Raw genomic sequence first — 15,514 nt, 5'->3', positions numbered from 1 at the left:
CAGCACATTTCTTGCTGGACTTGGTAATGCATAGAACACAGTAAACAGCTTCACTTTTTCCTCAAAAATAAATAATTGACTATTAAAAACCTAACAGTCTTAAATAAGAACATCAGTAAGCACCACTGGCATAATGGATAAGTCACTGCCCTCCTAAGCCAGGGGTTCCAAGTCCCATATGGGGTGGAAGTCATTACAGCAAGTGTCTCATCACTAGAGTTGATATTTTATCCTTGCTTCAACTGTAAAACAGTCTTGCAGTGTTTAGCTTGTAAAAAATGACCACAGAAGCTAAAATATGACATTAATTATGATAACATTGTTGTTGTTGTTTTTTAAACCTTTTCTATCACCGTGGACAGCTTATTCAAGTGCCATCTGGCATGCATGTTCCTTTGTTGCTCATCATTCATCACCAAAAATGATTTTCTTTTTCAATTCTTATGACTGTACTGATTGTATTGAATAAAATCCACATCTAGCATAACCAATTAATGCTGCAAAGTGCTCCAGTGGCGCAATTAGTCAGCGCGCAGTACTAATAAAACAGTATCTGTTGACCAAGGCCGAGTTTGTGAGTTCAAGCCTCACCTGGAGCATCTTTGTATACTGTTTTTTTTCCCTTTTCTTATGTCATTAGTCATTGATTATAAACTGCTACCTTAATATTTAATATGATATTACAAAGGATGGAAGAAAAAAAAAAAAACACAAACATGATTGTGCATTTAAGTTGTCAGCACACATCTGCTTTGGTTCAAATGCACTGCATATCTTCCTTCAGTCAGCCAACAAAACAGCAATGGAAAAGATTAACATACTGTTGGTAAAGCAGTTGCATCAAATTGATTTTCTGCAATATAGCATGATAATCCATACTGACAGCTCTGGATAGTACCAGCACATTTCTTGCTGGACTTGGTAATGCAAAGAACACAGTAAACAGCTTCACTTTTTTTCAAAAATAAATAATTGACTATTAAAAACCTAACAGTCTTAAATAAAGACATCATTAAGCACCACTGGCATAATGGATAAGGCACTGTTCTCCTAAGCCAGTGGTTGTGGGTTTAAGTCCCGTCTGAGTTGGAAGTCATTACAGCAAGTGTCTCATCACTAGAGTTGATATTTTATCCTTGCTTCAACTGTAAAACAGTCTTGCAGTGTTTAGCTTGTAAAAAATGACCACAGAAGCTAAAATATGACATTAATTATGATAACATTGTTGTTGTTTTTTTTTAAACCTTTTCTATCACCGTGGACAGCTTATTCAAGAGCCATCTGGCATGCTTGTTCCTTTGTTGCTCATCATTTATCACCAAAAATGATTTTCTTTTTCAATTCTTATGACTGTACTGATTGTATTGAATAAAATCCACATCTAGCATAACCAACTAATGCTGCAAAGTGCTCCAGTGGCGCAATTGGTCAGCACGCGGTACTTATAAGACAGTATCTGTTGAGCAATGGTGAGGTTGTGAGTTCAAGCCTCACCCGGAGTATCTCTGTATACTGTTTTTTTTTTCCTTTTCTTATGTCATTAGTCATTGATTATAAACTGCTACCTTAATATTTAATATGATATTACAAAGGATGGAAGAAAGAAAGAAAAATCACAAACATGATTGTGCATTTAAGTTGTCAGCACACATCTGCTTTGGTTCAAATGCACTGCATATCTTCCTTCAGTCAGCCAACAAAACAGCAATGGAAAAGATTAACATACTGTTGGTAAAGCAGTTGCATCAAATTGATTTTCTGCAATATAGCATGATAATCCATACTGACAGCTCTGGATAGTACCAGCACATTTCTTGCTGGACTTGGTAATGCATAGAACACAGTAAACAGCTTCACTTTTTCCTCAAAAATAAATAATTGACTATTAAAAACCTAACAGTCTTAAATAAGAACATCAGTAAGCACCACTGGCATAATGGATAAGTCACTGCCCTCCTAAGCCAGGGGTTCCAAGTCCCATATGGGGTGGAAGTCATTACAGCAAGTGTCTCATCACTAGAGTTGATATTTTATCCTTGCTTCAACTGTAAAACAGTCTTGCAGTGTTTAGCTTGTAAAAAATGACCACAGAAGCTAAAATATGACATTAATTATGATAACATTGTTGTTGTTGTTTTTTAAACCTTTTCTATCACCGTGGACAGCTTATTCAAGTGCCATCTGGCATGCATGTTCCTTTGTTGCTCATCATTCATCACAAAAAATTATTTTCTTTTTCAATTCTTATGACTGTACTGATTGTATTGAATAAAATCCACATCTAGCATAACCAATTAATGCTGCAAAGTGCTCCAGTGGCGCAATTGGTCAGCGCGCAGTACTTATAAAACAGTATCTGTTGAGCAATGCCGAGGTTGTGAGTTCACGCCTCACCTGGAGCATCTTTGTACACTGTTTTTTTTCTTTTCTTATGTCATTAGTCATTGATTATAAACTGCTAACTTAATATTTAATATGATATTACAAAGGATGGAAGAAAGAAAGAAAATACTCAAACATGATTGTGCATTTAAGTTGTCAGCACACATCTGCTTTGGTTCAAATGCACTGCATATCTTCCTTCAGTCAGCCAACAAAACAGCAATGGAAAAGATTAACATACTGTTGGTAAAGCAGTTGCATCAAATTGATTTTCTGCAATATAGCATGATAATCCATACTGACAGCTCTGGATAGTACCAGCACATTTCTTGCTGGACTTGGTAATGCAAAGAACACAGTAAACAGCTTCATTTTTTCCTCAAAAATAAATAATTGACTATTAAAAACCTAACAGTCTTAAATAAGAACATCAGTAAGCACCACTGGCATAATGGATAAGTCACTGCCCTCCTAAGCCAGGGGTTCCAAGTCCCATATGGGGTGGAAGTCATTACAGCAAGTGTCTCATCACTAGAGTTGATATTTTATCCTTGCTTCAACTGTAAAACAGTCTTGCAGGGTTTAGCTTGTAAAAAATGACCACAGAAGCTAAAATATGACATTAATTATGATAACATTGTTGTTGTTGTTTTTTAAACCTTTTCTATCACCGTGGACAGCTTATTCAAGTGCCATCTGGCATGTATGTTCCTTTGTTGCTCATCATTCATCACCAAAAATGATTTTCTTTTTCAATTCTTATGACTGTACTGATTGTATTGAATAAAATCCACATCTAGCATAACCAATTAATGCTGCAAAGTGCTCCAGTGGCGCAATTGGTCAGCGTGCAGTACTAATAAGACAGTATCTGTTGAGCAATGCCGAGGTTGTGAGTTCAAGCCTCACCTGGAGCATCTTTGTATATTGTTTTTTTTTCCTTTTCTTATGTCATTAGTCATTGATTATAAACTGCTACCTTAATATTTAATATGATATTACAAAGGATGGAAGAAAGAAAGAAAAAACACAAACATGATTGTGCATTTAAGTTGTCAGCACACATCTGCTTTGGTTCAAATGCACTGCATATCTTCCTTCAGTCAGCCAACAAAACAGCAATGGAAAAGATTAACATACTGTTGGTAAAGCAGTTGCATCAAATTGATTTTCTGCAATATAGCATGATAATCCATACTGACAGCTCTGGATAGTACCAGCACATTTCTTGCTGGACTTGGTAATGCAAAGAACACGGTAAACAGCTTCACTTTTTTTCAAAAATAAATAATTGACTATTAAAAACCTATCAATCTTAAATAAAGACATCAGTAAGCACCACTGGCATAATGGATAAGGCACTGTTCTCCTAAGCCAGTGGTTGTGGGTTTAAGTCCCGTCTGAAATGGAAGTCATTACAGCAAGTGTCTCATCACTAGAGTTGATATTTTATCCTTGCTTCAACTGTAAAACAGTCTTGCAGTGTTTAGCTTGTAAAAAATGACCACAGAAGCTAAAATATGACATTAATTATGATAACATTGTTGTTGTTGTTTTTTAAACCTTTTCTATCACCGTGGACAGCTTATTCAAGTGCCATCTGGCATGCATGTTCCTTTGTTGCTCATCATTCATCACCGAAAATGATTTTCTTTTTCAATTCTTATGACTGTACTGATTGTATTGAATAAAATCCACATCTAGCATAACCAATTAATGTTGCAAAGTGCTCCAGTGGTGCAATTTGTCAGCGCGCAGTACTTATAAGACAGTATCTGTTGAGCAATGGTGAGGTCGTGAGTTCAAGCCTCACCTGGAATATCTTTGTATTCTGTTTTTTTTTTCCTTTTCTTATGTCATTAGTCATTGATTATAAACTGCTACCTTAATATTTAATATGATATTACAAAGGATGGAAGAAAGAAAGAAAAAACACAAACATGATAGTGCATTTAAGTTGTCAGCACACATCTGCTTTGGTTCAAATGCACTGCATATCTTCCTTCAGTCAGCCAACAAAACAGCAATGGAAAAGATTAACATACTGTTGGTAAAGCAGTTGCATCAAATTGATTTTCTGCAATATAGCATGATAATCCATACTGACAGCTCTGGATAGTACCAGCACATTTCTTGCTGGACTTGGTAATGCATAGAACACAGTAAACAGCTTCACTTTTTCCTCAAAAATAAATAATTGACTATTAAAAACCTAACAGTCTTAAATAAGAACATCAGTAAGCACCACTGGCATAATGGATAAGTCACTGCCCTCCTAAGCCAGGGGTTCCAAGTCCCATATGGGGTGGAAGTCATTACAGCAAGTGTCTCATCACTAGAGTTGATATTTTATCCTTGCTTCAACTGTAAAACAGTCTTGCAGTGTTTAGCTTGTAAAAAATGACCACAGAAGCTAAAATATGACATTAATTATGATAACATTGTTGTTGTTGTTTTTTAAACCTTTTCTATCACCGTGGACAGCTTATTCAAGTGCCATCTGGCATGCATGTTCCTTTGTTGCTCATCATTCATCACCAAAAATGATTTTCTTTTTCAATTCTTATGACTGTACTGATTGTATTGAATAAAATCCACATCTAGCATAACCAATTAATGCTGCAAAGTGCTCCAGTGGCGCAATTGGTCAGCGCGCAGTACTTATAAAACAGTATCTGTTGAGCAATGCCGAGGTTGTGAGTTCAAGCCTCACCTGGAGCATTTTTGTACACTGTTTTTTTTTCCTTTTCTTATGTCATTAGTCATTGATTATAAACTGCTACCTTAATATTTAATATGATATTACAAAGGATGGAAGAAAGAAAGAAAAAACTCAAACATGATTGTGAATTTAAGTTGTCAGCACACATCTGCTTTGGTTCAAATGCACTGCATATCTTCCTTCAGTCAGCTAACAAAACAGCAATGGAAAAGATTAACATACTGTTGGTAAAGCAGTTGCATCAAATTGATTTTCTGCAATCAAGCATGATAATCCATACTGACAGCTCTGGATAGTACCAGCACATTTCTTGCTGGACTTGGTAATGCAAAGAACACGGTAAACAGCTTCACTTTTTTTCAAAAATAAATAATTGACTATTAAAAACCTATCAGTCTTAAATAAAGACATCAGTAAGCACCACTGGCATAATGGATAAGACACTGTTCTCCTAAGCCAGTGGTTGTGGGTTTAAGTCCCGTCTGAAATGGAAGTCATTACAGCAAGTGTCTCATCACTAGAGTTGATATTTTATCCTTGCTTCAACTGTAAAACAGTCTTGCAGTGTTTAGCTTGTAAAAAATGACCACAGAAGCTAAAATATGACATTAATTATGATAACATTGTTGTTGTTGTTTTTTAAACCTTTTCTATCACCGTGGACAGCTTATTCAAGTGCCATCTGGCATGCATGTTCCTTTGTTGCTCATCATTCATCACCAAAAATGATTTTCTTTTTCAATTCTTATGACTGTACTGATTGTATTGAATAAAATACACATCTAGCATAACCAATTAATGCTGCAAAGTGCTCCAGTGGTGCAATTGGTCAGCACGCGGTACTTATAAGACAGTATCTGTTGAGCAATGGTGAGGTTGTGAGTTCAAGCCTCACCTGGAGTATCTTTGTATACTGTTTTTTTTTCCCTTTTCTTATGTCATTAGTCATTGATTATAAACTGCTACCTTAATATTTAATATGATATTACAAAGGATGGAAGAAAGAAAGAAAAAACACAAACATGATTGTGCATTTAAGTTGTCAGCACACATCTGCTTTGGTTCAAATGCACTGCATATCTTCCTTCAGTCAGCCAACAAAACAGCAATGGAAAAGATTAACATACTGTTGGTAAAGCAGTTGCATCAAATTGATTTTCTGCAATATAGCATGATAATCCATACTGACAGCTCTGGATAGTACCAGCACATTTCTTGCTGGACTTGGTAATGCATAGAACACAGTAAACAGCTTCACTTTTTCCTCAAAAATAAATAATTGACTATTAAAAACCTAACAGTCTTAAATAAGAACATCAGTAAGCACCACTGGCATAATGGATAAGTCACTGCCCTCCTAAGCCAGGGGTTCCAAGTCCCATATGGGGTGAAAGTCATAACAGCAAGTGTCTCATCACTAGAGTTGATATTTTATCCTTGCTTCAACTGTAAAACAGTCTTGCAGTGTTTAGCTTGTAAAAAATGACCACAGAAGCTAAAATATGACATTAATTATGATAACATTGTTGTTGTTGTTTTTTAAACCTTTTCTATCACCGTGGACAGCTTATTCAAGTGCCATCTGGCATGCATGTTCCTTTGTTGCTCATCATTCATCACCAAAAATGATTTTCTTTTTCAATTCTTATGACTGTACTGATTGTATTGAATAAAATCCACATCTAGCATAACCAATTAATGCTGCAAAGTGCTCCAGTGGCGCAATTGGTCAGCGCGCAGTACTAATAAAACAGTATCTGTTGACCAAGGCCGAGTTTGTGAGTTCAAGCCTCACCTGGAGCATCTTTGTATACTGTTTTTTTCCCTTTTCTTATGTCATTAGTCATTGATTATAAACTGCTACCTTAATATTTAATATGATATTACAAAGGATGGAAGAAAAAAAAAAAAACACAAACATGATTGTGCATTTAAGTTGTCAGCACACATCTGCTTTGGTTCAAATGCACTGCATATCTTCCTTCAGTCAGCCAACAAAACAGCAATGGAAAAGATTAACATACTGTTGGTAAAGCAGTTGCATCAAATTGATTTTCTGCAATATAGCATGATAATCCATACTGACAGCTCTGGATAGTACCAGCACATTTCTTGCTGGACTTGGTAATGCAAAGAACACAGTAAACAGCTTCACTTTTTTTCAAAAATAAATAATTGACTATTAAAAACCTAACAGTCTTAAATAAAGACATCAGTAAGCACCACTGGCATAATGGATAAGGCACTGTTCTCCTAAGCCAGTGGTTGTGGGTTTAAATCCCGTCTGAGTTGGAAGTCATTACAGCAAGTGTCTCATCACTAGAGTTGATATTTTATCCTTGCTTCAACTGTAAAACAGTCTTGCAGTGTTTAGCTTGTAAAAAATGACCACAGAAGCTAAAATATGACATTAATTATGATAACATTGTTGTTGTTTTTTTTTAAACCTTTTCTATCACCGTGGACAGCTTATTCAAGAGCCATCTGGCATGCTTGTTCCTTTGTTGCTCATCATTTATCACCAAAAATGATTTTCTTTTTCAATTCTTATGACTGTACTGATTGTATTGAATAAAATCCACATCTAGCATAACCAATTAATGCTGCAAAGTGCTCCAGTGGCGCAATTGGTCAGCACGCGGTACTTATAAGACAGTATCTGTTGAGCAATGGTGAGGTTGTGAGTTCAAGCCTCACCCGGAGTATCTCTGTATACTGTTTTTTTTTTCCTTTTCTTATGTCATTAGTCATTGATTATAAACTGCTACCTTAATATTTAATATGATATTACAAAGGATGGAAGAAAGAAAGAAAAATCACAAACATGATTGTGCATTTAAGTTGTCAGCACACATCTGCTTTGGTTCAAATGCACTGCATATCTTCCTTCAGTCAGCCAACAAAACAGCAATGGAAAAGATTAACATACTGTTGGTAAAGCAGTTGCATCAAATTGATTTTCTGCAATATAGCATGATAATCCATACTGACAGCTCTGGATAGTACCAGCACATTTCTTGCTGGACTTGGTAATGCATAGAACACAGTAAACAGCTTCACTTTTTCCTCAAAAATAAATAATTGACTATTAAAAAACTAACAGTCTTAAATAAGAACATCAGTAAGCACCACTGGCATAATGGATAAGTCACTGCCCTCCTAAGCCAGGGGTTCCAAGTCCCATATGGGGTGGAAGTCATTACAGCAAGTGTCTCATCACTAGAGTTGATATTTTATCCTTGCTTCAACTGTAAAACAGTCTTGCAGTGTTTAGCTTGTAAAAAATGACCACAGAAGCTAAAATATGACATTAATTATGATAACATTGTTGTTGTTGTTTTTTAAACCTTTTCTATCACCGTGGACAGCTTATTCAAGTGCCATCTGGCATGCATGTTCCTTTGTTGCTCATCATTCATCACAAAAAATTATTTTATTTTTCAATTCTTATGACTGTACTGATTGTATTGAATAAAATCCACATCTAGCATAACCAATTAATGCTGCAAAGTGCTCCAGTGGCGCAATTGGTCAGCGTGCAGTACTTATAAGACAGTATCTGTTGAGCAATGCCGAGGTTGTGAGTTCACGCCTCACCTGGAGCATCTTTGTACACTGTTTTTTTTCTTTTCTTATGTCATTAGTCATTGATTATAAACTGCTAACTTAATATTTAATATGATATTACAAAGGATGGAAGAAAGAAAGAAAATACTCAAACATGATTGTGCATTTAAGTTGTCAGCACACATCTGCTTTGGTTCAAATGCACTGCATATCTTCCTTCAGTCAGCCAACAAAACAGCAATGGAAAAGATTAACATACTGTTGGTAAAGCAGTTGCATCAAATTGATTTTCTGCAATATAGCATGATAATCCATACTGACAGCTCTGGATAGTACCAGCACATTTCTTGCTGGACTTGGTAATGCAAAGAACACGGTAAACAGCTTCACTTTTTTTCAAAAATAAATAATTGACTATTAAAAACCTATCAATCTTAAATAAAGACATCAGTAAGCACCACTGGCATAATGGATAAGGCACTGTTCTCCTAAGCCAGTGGTTGTGGGTTTAAGTCCCGTCTGAAATGGAAGTCATTACAGCAAGTGTCTCATCACTAGAGTTGATATTTTATCCTTGCTTCAACTGTAAAACAGTCTTGCAGTGTTTAGCTTGTAAAAAATGACCACAGAAGCTAAAATATGACATTAATTATGATAACATTGTTGTTGTTGTTTTTTAAACCTTTTCTATCACCGTGGACAGCTTATTCAAGTGCCATCTGGCATGCATGTTCCTTTGTTGCTCATCATTCATCACCAAAAATGATTTTCTTTTTCAATTCTTATGACTGTACTGATTGTATTGAATAAAATCCACATCTAGCATAACCAATTAATGCTGCAAAGTGCTCCAGTGGCGCAATTGGTCAGCGCGCAGTACTTATAAAACAGTATCTGTTGAGCAATGCCGAGGTTGTGAGTTCAAGCCTCACCAGGAGCATTTTTGTACACTGTTTTTTTTTCCTTTTCTTATGTCATTAGTCATTGATTATAAACTGCTACCTTAATATTTAATATGATATTACAAAGGATGGAAGAAAGAAAGAAAAAACTCAAACATGATTGTGAATTTAAGTTGTCAGCACACATCTGCTTTGGTTCAAATGCACTGCATATCTTCCTTCAGTCAGCTAACAAAACAGCAATGGAAAAGATTAACATACTGTTGGTAAAGCAGTTGCATCAAATTGATTTTCTGCAATATAGCATGATTATCCATACTGACAGCTCTGGATAGTACCAGCACATTTCTTGCTGGACTTGGTAATGCAAAGAACACAGTAAACAGCTTCACTTTTTTTCAAAAATAAATAATTGACTATTAAAAACCTAACAGTCTTAAATTAGGACATCAGTGAGCACCACTGGCATAATGGATAAGGCACTGTACTCCTAAGCCAGTGGTTGTGGGTTTAAGTCCCATCTAAGTTGGAAGTCATTACAGCAAGTGTCTCATCACTAGAGTTGATATTTTATCCTTGCTTCAACTGTAAAACAGTCTTGCAGTATTTAGCTTGTAAAAAATGACCACAGAAGCTAAAATATGACATTAATTATGATAACATTGTTGTTGTTGTTTTTTAAACCTTTTCTATCTCCGTGGACAACTTATTCAAGTGCCATCTGGCATGCATGTTCCTTTGTTGCTCATCATTCATCACCAAAAATGAATTTCTTTTTCAATTCTTATGACTGTACTGATTGTATTGAATAAAATCCACATCTAGCATAACCAATTAATGCTGCAAAGAGCTCCAGTGGCGCAATTGGTCAGCATGCGGTACTTATAAGACAGTATCTGTTGAGCAATGCCAAGGTTGTGAGTTCAAGCCTCACCTGGAGCATCTTTGTATACTGTTTTTTTTCCTTTTCTTATGTCATTAGTCATTGATTATAAACTGCTACCTTAATATTTAATATGATATTACAAAGGATGGAAGAAAGAAAGAAAAAACACAAACATGATTGTGCATTTAAGTTGTCAGCACACATCTGCTTTGGTTCAAATGCACGGCATATCTTCCTTCAGTCAGCCAACAAAACAGCAATGGAAAAGATTAACATACTGTTGGTAAAGCAGTTGCTTCAAATTGATTTTCTGCAATATAGCATGATAATCCATACTTACAGCTCTGGATAGTACCAGCACATTTCTTGCTGGACTTGGTAATGCAAAGAACACAGTAAACAGCTTCACTTTTTTTCAAAAATAAATAATTGACTATTAAAAACCTAACAGTCTTAAATAAGGACATCAGTAAGCACCACTGGCATAATGGATAAGGCACTGTTCTCCTAAGCCAGTGGTTGTGGGTTTAAGTCCCGTCTGAGTTGGAAGTCATTACAGCAAGTGTCTCATCACTAGAGTTGATATTTTATCCTTGCTTCAACTGTAAAACAGTCTTGCAGTGTTTAGCTTGTAAAAAATGACCACAGAAGCTAAAAAATGACATTAATTAGGATAACATTGGTGTTGTTGTTGTTGTTGTTGTTTTTTAAACCTTTTCTATCACAGTGGACAGCTTATTCAAGTGCCATCTGGCATGCATGTTCCTTTGTTGCTCATCATTCATCACCAAAAATGATTTTCTTTTTCAATTCTTATGACTGTACTGATTGTATTGAATAAAATCCACATCTAGCATAACCAATTAATGCTGCAAAGTGCTCCAGTGGCGCAATTGGTCAGCGCGCGGTACTTATAAGACAGTATCTGTTGAGCAATGCCGAGGTTGTGAGTTCAAGCCTCACTTGGAGCAGCTGTGTATAATAGTTTTTTTTCCTTTTTTTATGTCATTAGTCATTGATTATAAACTGCTACCTTAATATTTAATATGATATTACAAAGGATGGAAGAAAGAAAGAAAAAACACAAACATGATTGTGCATTTAAGTTGTCAGCACACATCTGCTTTGGTTCAAATGCACTGCATATCTTCCTTCAGTCAGCCAACAAAACAGCAATGGAAAAGATTAACATACTGTTGGTAAAGCAGTTGCATCAAATTGATTTTCTGCAATATAGCATGATAATCAATACTGACAGCTCTGGATAGTACCAGCACATTTCTTGCTGGACTTGGTAATGCATAGAACACAGTAAACAGCTTCACTTTTTCCTCAAAAATAAATAATTGACTATTAAAAACCTAACAGTCTTAAATAAGAACATCAGTAAGCACCACTGGCATAATGGATAAGTCACTGCCCTCCTAAGCCAGGGGTTCCAAGTCCCATATGGGGTGGAAGTCATTACAGCAAGTGTCTCATCACTAGAGTTGATATTTTATCCTTGCTTCAACTGTAAAACAGTCTTGCAGTGTTTAGCTTGTAAAAAATGACCACAGAAGCTAAAATATGACATTAATTATGATAACATTGTTGTTGTTGTTTTTTAAACCTTTTCTATCACCGTGGACAGCTTATTCAAGTGCCATCTGGCATGCATGTTCCTTTGTTGCTCATCATTCATCACCAAAAATTATTTTCTTTTTCAATTCTTATGACTGTACTGATTGTATTGAATAAAATCCACATCTAGCATAACCAATTAATGCTGCAAAGTGCTCCAGTGGCGCAATTGGTCAGCGCGCAGTACTTATAAGACAGTATCTGTTGAGCAATGCCGAGGTTGTGAGTTCACGCCTCACCTGGAGCATCTTTGTACACTGTTTTTTTTCTTTTCTTATGTCATTAGTCATTGATTATAAACTGCTAACTTAATATTTAATATGATATTACAAAGGATGGAAGAAAGAAAGAAAATACTCAAACATGATTGTGCATTTAAGTTGTCAGCACACATCTGCTTTGGTTCAAATGCACTGCATATCTTCCTTCAGTCAGCCAACAAAACAGCAATGGAAAAGATTAACATACTGTTGGTAAAGCAGTTGCATCAAATTGATTTTCTGCAATATAGCATGATAATCCATACTGACAGCTCTGGATAGTACCAGCACATTTCTTGCTGGACTTGGTAATGCAAAGAACACAGTAAACAGCTTCATTTTTTCCTCAAAAATAAATAATTGACTATTAAAAACCTAACAGTCTTAAATAAGAACATCAGTAAGCACCACTGGCATAATGGATAAGTCACTGCCCTCCTAAGCCAGGGGTTCCAAGTCCCATATGGGGTGGAAGTCATTACAGCAAGTGTCTCATCACTAGAGTTGATATTTTATCCTTGCTTCAACTGTAAAACAGTCTTGCAGGGTTTAGCTTGTAAAAAATGACCGCAGAAGCTAAAATATGACATTAATTATGATAACATTGTTGTTGTTGTTTTTTAAACCTTTTCTATCACCGTGGACAGCTTATTCAAGTGCCATCTGGCATGTATGTTCCTTTGTTGCTCATCATTCATCACCAAAAATGATTTTCTTTTTCAATTCTTATTACTGTACTGATTGTATTGAATAAAATCCACATCTAGCATAACCAACTAATGCTGCAAAGTGCTCCAGTGGCGCAATTGGTTAGCGTGCAGTACTAATAAGACAGTATCTGTTGAGCAATGCCGAGGTTGTGAGTTCAAGCCTCACCTGGAGCATCTTTGTATATTGTTTTTTTTTTCCTTTTCTTATGTCATTAGTCATTGATTATAAACTGCTACCTTAATATTTAATATGATATTACAAAGGATGGAAGAAAGAAAGAAAAAACACAAACATGATTGTGCATTTAAGTTGTCAGCACACATCTGCTTTGGTTCAAATGCACTGCATATCTTCCTTCAGTCAGCCAACAAAACAGCAATGGAAAAGATTAACATACTGTTGGTAAAGCAGTTGCATCAAATTGATTTTCTGCAATATAGCATGATAATCCATACTGACAGCTCTGGAAAGTACCAGCACATTTCTTGCTGGACTTGGTAATGCAAAGAACACGGTAAACAGCTTCACTTTTTTTCAAAAATAAATAATTGACTATTAAAAACCTATCAATCTTAAATAAAGACATCAGTAAGCACCACTGGCATAATGGATAAGGCACTGTTCTCCTAAGCCAGTGGTTGTGGGTTTAAGTCCCGTCTGAAATGGAAGTCATTACAGCAAGTGTCTCATCACTAGAGTTGATATTTTATCCTTGCTTCAACTGTAAAACAGTCTTGCAGTGTTTAGCTTGTAAAAAATGACCACAGAAGCTAAAATATGACATTAATTATGATAACATTGTTGTTGTTGTTTTTTAAACCTTTTCTATCACCGTGGACAGCTTATTCAAGTACCATCTGGCATGCATGTTCCTTTGTTGCTCATCATTCATCACCGAAAATGATTTTCTTTTTCAATTCTTATGACTGTACTGATTGTATTGAATAAAATCCACATCTAGCATAACCAATTAATGCTGCAAAGTGCTCCAGTGGCGCAATTGGTCAGCGCGCGAAACTTATAAGACAGTATCTGTTGAGCAATGCCAAGGTTGTGAGGTCAAGCCTCACCTGGAGCATCTTTGTATACTATTTTTTTTCCTTTTCTTATGTCATTAGTCATTGATTATAAACTGCTACCTTAATATTTAATATGATATTACAAAGGATGGAAGAAAGAAAGAAAACACACAAACATGATTGTGCATTTAAGTTGTCAGCACACATCTGCTTTGGTTCAAATGCACTGCATATCTTCCTTCAGTCAGCCAACAAAACAGCAATGGAAAAGATTAACATACTGTTGGTAAAGCAGTTGCATCAAATTGATTTTCTGCAATATAGCATGATAATCCATACTGACAGCTCTGGATAGTACCAGCACATTTCTTGCTGGACTTGGTAATGCATAGAACACAGTAAACAGCTTCACTTTTTCCTCAAAAATAAATAATTGACTATTAAAAACCTAACAGTCTTAAATAAGAACATCAGTAAGCACCACTGGCATAATGGATAAGTCACTGCCCTCCTAAGCCAGGGGTTCCAAGTCCCATATGGGGTGGAAGTCATTACAGCAAGTGTCTCATCACTAGAGTTGATATTTTATCCTTGCTTCAACTGTAAAACAGTCTTGCAGTGTTTAGCTTGTAAAAAATGACCACAGAAGCTAAAATATGACATTAATTATGATAACATTGTTGTTGTTGTTTTTTAAACCTTTTCTATCACCGTGGACAGCTTATTCAAGTGCCATCTGGCATGCATGTTCCTTTGTTGCTCATCATTCATCACAAAAAAATATTTTCTTTTTCAATTCTTATGACTGTACTGATTGTATTGAATAAAATCCACATCTAGCATAACCAATTAATGCTGCAAAGTGCTCCAGTGGCGCAATTGGTCAGCGCGCAGTACTTATAAGACAGTATCTGTTGAGCAATGCCGAGGTTGTGAGTTCACGCCTCACCTGGAGCATCTTTGTACACTGTTTTTTTTCTATTCTTATGTCATTAGTCATTGATTATAAACTGCTACCTTAATATTTAATATGATATTACAAAGGATGGAAGAAAGAAAGAAAATACTCAAACATGATTGTGCATTTAAGTTGTCAGCACACATCTGCTTTGGTTCAAATGCACTGCATATCTTCCTTCAGTCAGCCAACAAAACAGCAATGGAAAAGATTAACATACTGTTGGTAAAGCAGTTGCATCAAATTGATTTTCTGCAATATAGCATGATAATCCATACTGACAGCTCTGGATAGTACCAGCACATTTCTTGCTGGACTTGGTAATGCAAAGAACACAGTAAACAGCTTCATTTTTTCCTCAAAAATAAATAATTGACTATTAAAAACCTAACAGTCTTAAATAAGAACATCAGTAAGCACCACTGGCATAATGGATAAGTCACTGCCCTCCTAAGCCAGGGGTTCCAAGTCCCATATGGGGTGG

General features: G+C 35.8%; 4 non-coding genes across 4 annotated transcripts; all 4 read left to right on the top strand.

Annotated features, from left to right (window-relative positions):
- The first annotated feature begins 3,206 nt into the window (after positions 1-3,206).
- Positions 3,207-3,299, top strand: TRNAI-AAU (transfer RNA isoleucine (anticodon AAU)). Its single transcript is given in 2 exon segments — positions 3,207-3,244; positions 3,264-3,299. It is a non-coding gene; the product is annotated as a tRNA-Ile (tRNA).
- Positions 3,300-5,010: 1,711 nt separating this feature from the next.
- TRNAI-UAU (transfer RNA isoleucine (anticodon UAU)) lies at positions 5,011-5,103 on the top strand. The gene is given in 2 exon segments: positions 5,011-5,048; positions 5,068-5,103. It is a non-coding gene; the product is annotated as a tRNA-Ile (tRNA).
- Positions 5,104-11,337: 6,234 nt separating this feature from the next.
- Positions 11,338-11,430, top strand: TRNAI-UAU (transfer RNA isoleucine (anticodon UAU)). The gene is given in 2 exon segments: positions 11,338-11,375; positions 11,395-11,430. It is a non-coding gene; the product is annotated as a tRNA-Ile (tRNA).
- A 1,703-nt stretch (positions 11,431-13,133) lies between these two features.
- On the top strand, positions 13,134-13,226 carry TRNAI-AAU (transfer RNA isoleucine (anticodon AAU)). The gene is given in 2 exon segments: positions 13,134-13,171; positions 13,191-13,226. It is a non-coding gene; the product is annotated as a tRNA-Ile (tRNA).
- Positions 13,227-15,514: the final 2,288 nt, after the last annotated feature.

Source organism: Pseudophryne corroboree, unplaced genomic scaffold (genome assembly GCF_028390025.1).
Source record: "Pseudophryne corroboree isolate aPseCor3 unplaced genomic scaffold, aPseCor3.hap2 scaffold_1186, whole genome shotgun sequence".
NCBI lineage: Eukaryota > Metazoa > Chordata > Amphibia > Anura > Myobatrachidae > Pseudophryne > Pseudophryne corroboree.
This window is presented reverse-complemented; position numbering and strand designations above follow the sequence as displayed.